This window comes from Scyliorhinus torazame, chromosome 5 (genome assembly GCF_047496885.1).
Source record: "Scyliorhinus torazame isolate Kashiwa2021f chromosome 5, sScyTor2.1, whole genome shotgun sequence".
NCBI lineage: Eukaryota > Metazoa > Chordata > Chondrichthyes > Carcharhiniformes > Scyliorhinidae > Scyliorhinus > Scyliorhinus torazame.
The window spans coordinates 125,070,808-125,078,528 of NC_092711.1; the positions used below are offsets into that span (position 1 = coordinate 125,070,808).

Below are 7,721 nucleotides of genomic sequence, written 5' to 3' on the forward strand. Positions count from 1 at the left end.
GAAATGGGAGGGTGGTGGGATGGATTAGCTAGCTGATGACTATAGACCTGTTTTTGTTTTACTCTGAGGGTATGCGTGTATGTGGCTGCCACCTTGGTGGACCCTTGGCCTGTACTTTTTGAAGATTTACTGGATAGTCCCTTACGGCTGATTCCATGATGGGGAGGGGGGGTGGGAGACCCCTGATTCGGGGCTGGTCATCTGGAACGTAAGGGGTTTGGGTGCTCCAGTGAAGAGGTTGAGGGTTTTCGCTCACCTAAAGAATCTAAATGCTGGTGTGGTGTTCTTGCAGAAGACTCACTTGCGGGTTAGAGATCAGACCAGACTGCGGAGGGGTGAGCCAAGTGTTTCACTCGGGCTTTGACAAAGGGCTCAAGGCGTTGTAATTCTAATCAACACACTTGTCCCTCTTTCATTCACTAGGATTTGCTTCCTTTTCTTTCCATCTCTGACACCGCTTTGCATCATCAATAAGACATTGGGACTCAAAGACTAATCCAGTTTGATGGACAAGTTGTCTCCATTCTGAACAATGGGCAACAAGCTCCTCCCACTCATTGAAACATCGCCCGACAAAGATGACAACCGCGCATGCGCCCTGATGCACATCCAATAAAGATGGCGGCCGATAACCCGAGCTGAACATGAGGAGCTGCAGCTCCGCTCGGTACAAACTGGGTCCCAAAAACTCTTTTCCGAGGCAAATGCCTCACATAAGATGCTTGGGCAACGTTTCCACTCATCCCCGTGATCTTTCGCTCCCTCCATATTGTTAATCGTTTGTTACCAATTTCGGATCTGAACAAGACGCTCTTCTCCTTCGACATTACCCTCACTGCGCATGCTTCAATCACAGCGGGTCCCGCCTCTCATTCACTCCGATTGGCTGGAGGATCATCCGCTCCCAGTCGGCCCTATAGTCCCGCTCCTCCTCTTCCTATTGGTCTGGAGTTGCCGTCAATCACCCGGGCATTGTGACGGTGTAGATGCTGAGAACGGCCACAGGCTCAGGCTGACCCCCAGAGGATAAACAGCAAAGGATTCACTCACTTGGAAACAAACAAACACAGTGTCTGTTCCAGTAATGAGTCAGGCTGCAGTGTGAGTGAACACATCATTGGATCCAATGTAGAATCATAGATCCCAGAGAGTGCAGAAGGAGGCCATTCGGTCCCTCAAGTCTGCACCGACCCTCTGAAAGATCACCCTACCTTGGCCATGTCATGATATTCAGGTGAACATCATGGTGCAAACATACACACATACTGATGGACAGATCAACGGACCAATCAAGACACACACAACACCACAGCCAATCACAGGCAAGAATATACACACTATAAAACGGGGAACACAACACTTCCTGTTCATTCCAGCAGGAGACAGCTCAGAGCTCACAGCAAGCCACTCAGACATCCACCATGTGCTGAGTGCCACTCCAAGATAGTGTTAGGAATAGGTCCACAGATGCAAGGGTTATGATCGAACCACAGTAACCAGTTTACCACTGTCAATATATGTTAGTAATAAAACTGAGTTGTACCATTCGCAACCGTGTTGGTTCGTCTGTGTAGCAGAGCACCCAACACATCATAGTACCAGGGTTGGAACCCGATAACTGTGAGACCTACCTACGAATCCTCAGGAATCTGCCATCCTGCGCCATGGACACCGTCAGCCTCCCCGTAACAGCCTCCCTGAACAGGCGCCGGAATATGGTGGCTAGGGGCTTTTCATGGTAACTTCATTTGAAGCCTACTTGTGACAATAAGCGATTTTCATTTATTTTCATTTAGGACGCCGCAGCCGCTACGACTTGCTGGAAACCTCGGCGTCAATTGGAAGCTGTTCAAACAGCGCTTCCAGCTCTTCCTGGAAGCCAACGAAAAGGAGAGCGCTTCGGACACCAGGAAAATCGCCCTCCTCCTCTCCACGGCAGGGCAACATGCCATCCATGTCTACAACTTCCTGGTGTTCGCGGAAGGTGAGGACAAGACCAAGTAAAAGACGGTCCTTCTCAAACTTGACCAACACTTCAGCGTCGAGGTAAACAAGAGTTTCGAGAGGTTTCTCTTCCAGCAGCGCCTGCAGGGTAAGGATGAGCACTTTCAATATTTCCTTACACACCTCCGTATCCTCGCGCAGTCCTGTGGTTACGACACCACCTCCGATTCAATGATTCGGGACCAGATTGTTTTTGGGGTCACCTCGAGCACCCTATGCCAGCAGCTCCTCAAAATTAAAGGCCTCACCCCAGCCTCCGCAATCGAAGCCTGTGTCCTTCATGAAAACGCGACCAGCCACTACTCCCAATTTGAAGCGGCCGAATTGGCGCGGCAGGGGTCCTACACGGCCGGATCGGCAAGGCAGACGTCCTACGAGGCCAAACAGGTCCAGGCGATCGAGTTCCTCCCGGCCCGCGGCCCGGACAAGGGTGGCCATTTCGCGCGCTTTCTGCAGCCTCCCGCATTTGTGCGCGCCAAAAAAGACGTCGACACAGAGGGACGTGATGCGCAGGCACGCTCGACGCAAGACCGAACTGCGCATGTGCGGTGGCGCAACAAACACCATGACGTCATGATGTGCGGCAACTGCGGAGCCGCACATTTAAAGCGGCAATGTCTGGCAAAAAAACGACAATGCCTCCGCTGTGGCAAGATGGGCCACTACGCTGCCTGCTGTCGAGCAGCTCAACCTGCCAATGCTCCGCAATTCCGCCAGCCTCGCAGGGACGTGCGGACCATTCAGCCTCCTTACTACGAGTAGTGCCCAGACGATATCCAGACCAGTGACACAGACGACTGGGACGCCTTCCGTGTTGCAGTCATTGATAGGAACCGGATGTCTCCAGGCAGGACCCAGCAGCCGTTGCACGTGAACAGTGTCAATCCGGGTGATGAATGATGTGCCACCCTAACAGTCAACTGATCACCGATAACATTCCGTCTGGACACTGGCGCCTCCGCCAGCCTCATAGCATGGTCAGCCTTCTACGCTATGAAGGTCAGACCCCCAATTCAGCCATCCCGTTGCAAGATGGTCGACTACAATGGAAACGTCAGCCCGGCCATGGGGTCCTGCCAACTCCAGGTGACGCACAACACATACTCGGCCACAATGTAATTCGAAATAGTCGGAGGACTATTCAAAGGACTCCCTGCTAGGCGCACAGGCATGCAAGGTTCTCCACCTCGTGCAGCGGGTCCACGCTCTGTCTCCAGAAGGCACATCAGACTTCCCGGATGCAGAATTTAGGGCACAGCTTCAATCGCTCCTCGCCCACAACCAGGAGGCATTCGAGGGCATGGGCACACTGCCCTATACCTACAGAATAAGTCTCAAACCGGACGCCACCCCGGTCATTCACGCACCTTGCAGGGTCCCAGCGCCACTCAAAGACCGCCTCAAGCAGCAGCTGCAGGATCTCCAGGACCAAGGGGTGCTATCCCGGGTCAGCTCCATAGTGTGTGTTAAGAAGCCCTCTGGCAAGCTCCGGATCTGCATTGATCCAAAAGACCTCAACAACAACATAATCAGGGCACACTACCCCATACCCAAACGGGAAGAGATCACGAGCGAAATGGCCCGGGCTAAAATCTTTACAAAACTGGATGCCTCGAAGGGTTTTTGGCAGATCCAACTGGACCAGTCCAGCAGGAAGCTGTGCACCTTCAACAGAATGCCATTTGGCATCATCTCGGCATCCAAGGTCTTTCACAGGATCATGGAACAGAGGGAGGGCATCGAAGGGGTGCGCGTCTACGTGGACGACGTCATCATCTGGTCCACCACACCACAGGAGCACATCAATCGTCTCCAGCGCGTCTTTGCGTGGATACGGGGAAAACGGCCTGCGCCTCAACCGAGCAAAGTGTTCTTTCGGCCAAACCGAGCTGAAGTTTCTGAGGGACCACATATCCCGGTCCGGGGTCCGTCCGGATGCAGGCAAGGTGAGCGCCGTTACAGTCATGCCTCAGCCGGCAGACAAGAAAGCAGTGCTACGCTTCCTAAGCATGGTCAACTTCCTGGGGAAGTTCATTCCCAACCTTGCCTCCCACACGACGGCTCTTCGCCACCAGTCAAGAAGTCCACGGAGTTCCAGTGACTGCCCGCACACCAGAAGGAATGGGAGGAGCTCAAAATTAAGCTCACCACAGCCCCGGTATTGGCGTTTTTCGACACATCTCGTGACACTAAAATTTCGACTGATGCCAGCCAGTCTGGCATTGGGCTGCATTCCAACAGCGGGATGACACTGTGTCATGGGCCCCGGTCGCCTATGCCTCGCGGGCCATGACCCCCACAGAACAGACTGACCATCGCCCCCTGGTCGACATCATACATAAGGACCTGAACGAAATGACCCCTCGCCTCCAGTGCATCCTACTCAAACTCAGGAGGTACGACTTCCAACTGGTCTACACCCCGGGAAAGGATCTTATCATAGCGAATGCCCTATCTAGAGCAGTGAGCACACCGCCCGACTCGGAGGGGTTATTCTGTCAGGTTGAAGCGCAGGTGGTCTTCACATCGGCAAATCTGCCAGTCGACGACTCCAGTCTGGCCCGTATTCGCCGGGAGACTGCGGCTGACCCCCTTCTACAACGTGTGATGCGCCACATGATCGGAGGGTGGCTCAAAGGACAGTGCCTGCAATTCTACAATGTCCGGGACGACTTGGCCGTCATTGATGGTGTCCTCCTAAAGCTAGACCGGGTTGTGGTTCCGCACAGCAAGCACAAGCGGTCCTCGACCAACTACACGAAGGCCATCTGGGGGTCGAGATGTGCAGACGGAAGGCCCGAGAGGCGGTATACTGGCCAGGCATCAGTGATGACATTGCCAATATGGTGCTCAACTACCCCACCTGCCAAAGGTTTCAGCCGGCGCAACCTCCTGAGATGCTTCAGCCCCATGAGCTGGTGACGTCCCCCTGGGCGAAGGTGGGTGTGGACCTTTTTCACGTGCTTGGCAGGGACTATGTAATCGTCATTAATTATTTTTCAAACTATCCAGAGGTCATACGCCTGCACGATCTGACATCGTCCGCTGTCATAAGGGCCTGCAAAGACATCTTCGCTCGCCACGGCATTCCGATTACTGTCATGTCGGACAATGGGCCCTGTTTTGCCAGCCAGCAATGGTCATCCTTTGCTGCTTCGTATGGCTTCACACACGTGACGTCCAGCCCTCTGCATCCCCAGTCCAATGGAAAGGCGGAGAAGGGCGTTCACATCGTCAAGCAGCTCCTCTGCAAGGCTGCTGCTGCTGGATCGGATTTCTGCCTAGCCCTGCTGGCGTATCGCTCAGCCCCACTAGCCACTGGCCTCTCACCAGCCAAGCTGTTGGTTGGTCACACCCTCAGGACGACTGTGCCATCCATTCTGGTACCCACAACCAAGCATGCACCGGTACTGCACAGGATGCAACAGCAGCACGTTCGCCAGAAGATGGCATATGACACACGGGCAACTGGTCTTCCTGCCCTGGCGCCTGGAGACAACGTCCGCATCCACCTACCAGAAGGTGGCTGGTCAGCACCTGCCGAAATTCTCCGACGCGTGGCTCCCCGCTTATTCCTGGTTCGCATGCCTGATGGCTCCATTCGCAGGTGCAATCGCCGGGCTCTTCGCCTAGTTCCACGCTTGCTACGGGAACTTACACCGGTACCGCGCCCTCCTGTTGTTCCTGATGTCGACTTCGTGGAGCTTTCTGCCACCATGCCCATTCTGTCGTCGCCCGTGGCCAGGCCCATTCCTCAGCCAGTGAATCCTGACCCACCCTTGAGGCGGTCAACCCGAATTCGTCGCCCACCTACTACACTGGACTTATGAGCCTGTTTGAACATTGAACTCATAATACCACTGTGTTAATATGTTTCTATTTTTCCTTGTCATTACAGGAGTTCGTTTTGACGTTCAACATTGCAGACACAGGAAGTGTGTAAACTCCACACAGTGACAAAGAACAACAAAGAACAACGAAATGTACAGCACAGGAACAGGCCCATCGGCCCTCCAAGCCCGTGCCGACCATGCTGCCCGACTATACTACAATCTTCTCCACTTCCTGGGTCCGTATCCCTCTATTCCCATCCTATTCATGTATTTGTCAAGATGCCCCTTAAATGTCACTATCGTCCCTGCTTCCACCACCTCCTCCGGTAGCGAGTTCCAGGCACCCACTACCCTCTGTGTAAAAAAACTTGCCTCGTACATCTACTCTAAACCTTGCCCCTCTCACCTTAAACCTATGCCCCCTAGTAATTGACCCCTCTACCCCGGGGAAAAGCCTCTATCCACTCTGTCTATGCCCCTCATAATTTTGTAGACCTCTATCAGGTCGCCCCTCAACCTCCTTCGTTCCAGTGAGAACAAACCGAGTTTATTCAACCGCTCCTCATAGCTAATGCCCTCCACACCAGGCAACATTCTGGCAAATCTCTTCTGCACCCTCTCTAAAGCCTCCACATCCTTCTGGTAGTGTGGCGACCAGAATTGAACACTATACTCCAAGTGTGGCCTAACTAAGGTTCTATACAGCTGCAACATGACTTGCCAATTCTTATACTCAATGCCCCGGCCAATGAAGGCGAGCATGCCGTATGCCTTCTTGACTACCTTCTCCACCTGTGTTGCCCCTTTCAGTGACCTGTGGACCTGTACTCCTAGATCTCTCTGACTTTCAATACTCTTGAGGGTTCTACCATTCACTGTATATTCCCTACCTGCATTAGACCTTCCAAAATGCATGACCTCACATTTGTCCGGATTAAACTCCATCTGCCATCTCTCCGCCCAAGTCTCCAAACAATCTAAATCCTGCTGTATCCTCTGACAGTCCTCATCGCTATCCGCAATTCCACCCAAGGTCGGAATTGAACCCAGGTATCTGGCACTGTGAGAAAACAGTGCTAACCACTGTGCCGCCCCATTAATCTGTCAACGTTACTATTAGACAGTAACCTGCTTGTTATTCCAATCCTGGTGTGTGTTTCTCTGTCAGTTATTATTAAACATAATATCCTCACTGTGTCAAAATCAGAACACGTTTTGCTTCCCATTGCGACTTGAAAATTCAGTACTTCTGGCTTTGTTGAATGAATATTTGAGGCCGAGGGGAAATCAAATATAAGAGCCGTGTAATGTAGGAGATTCAGGTGATATTCAGTATAGTCACCAGATTTCCTATTGGCCATCGGCGGCTCTCCGTTTTGAGGGCGAGCTGCCTGGTGGCGAGTTAACCTGAGGATCACCACACCTCAGGCGATGGGTTAAATTAAGACAGGCCCTTCATGAATAACCTCAGCTGATGTGAAAATTGATCATGCCCTATTGACCTTGCTCCCCATCAAGAACCAGCTGACAAGCCAACTGAGCTAAACCGGATGCCGAAACGTTGAACTCAGAGCCAGCCAGAAGTCGAACCTGGAATCTCCTGATTCGTAGTCAGACGCGTTATCCGCTGCGCCACTGGCCCATACTGGTGAATTGCTTTTGATATTTTTCTTTGATGAAGATCAGTTACGAGATTGAGGTAATATTCAGCAACAGACTAAACCTGAAGCACGAGATGTTTCTGCCCGGTTTCGAACCGGGGACCTTTCACCTGTGAGGCGAATGTGATAACCACTACACTACAGACACAGCTGGCAATGTGGCAGCCAATGGACCAGTGAGACGTTCATCTGAACTGTCTTGTTGCAGCAGGGGCTGATTTAG

General features: G+C 52.6%; 2 protein-coding genes and 2 non-coding genes across 5 annotated transcripts in view; 1 reads left to right on the forward strand and 3 right to left on the reverse strand.

The window, feature by feature from the left end:
- Positions 1 to 7,721, reverse strand: part of LOC140421791 (uncharacterized) — an 864,226-nt gene that overhangs the window by 138,426 nt on the left and 718,079 nt on the right. The window lies entirely within an intron of this gene.
- LOC140421820 (uncharacterized) overlaps positions 1 to 7,721 on the forward strand; it is a 266,946-nt gene that overhangs the window by 74,575 nt on the left and 184,650 nt on the right. The gene's annotated exons all lie outside the window — the stretch shown is intronic.
- On the reverse strand, positions 7,407 to 7,479 carry trnar-acg (transfer RNA arginine (anticodon ACG)). Its single transcript has one exon. It is a non-coding gene; the product is annotated as a tRNA-Arg (tRNA).
- Positions 7,574 to 7,646, reverse strand: trnav-cac (transfer RNA valine (anticodon CAC)). Its single transcript has one exon. It is a non-coding gene; the product is annotated as a tRNA-Val (tRNA).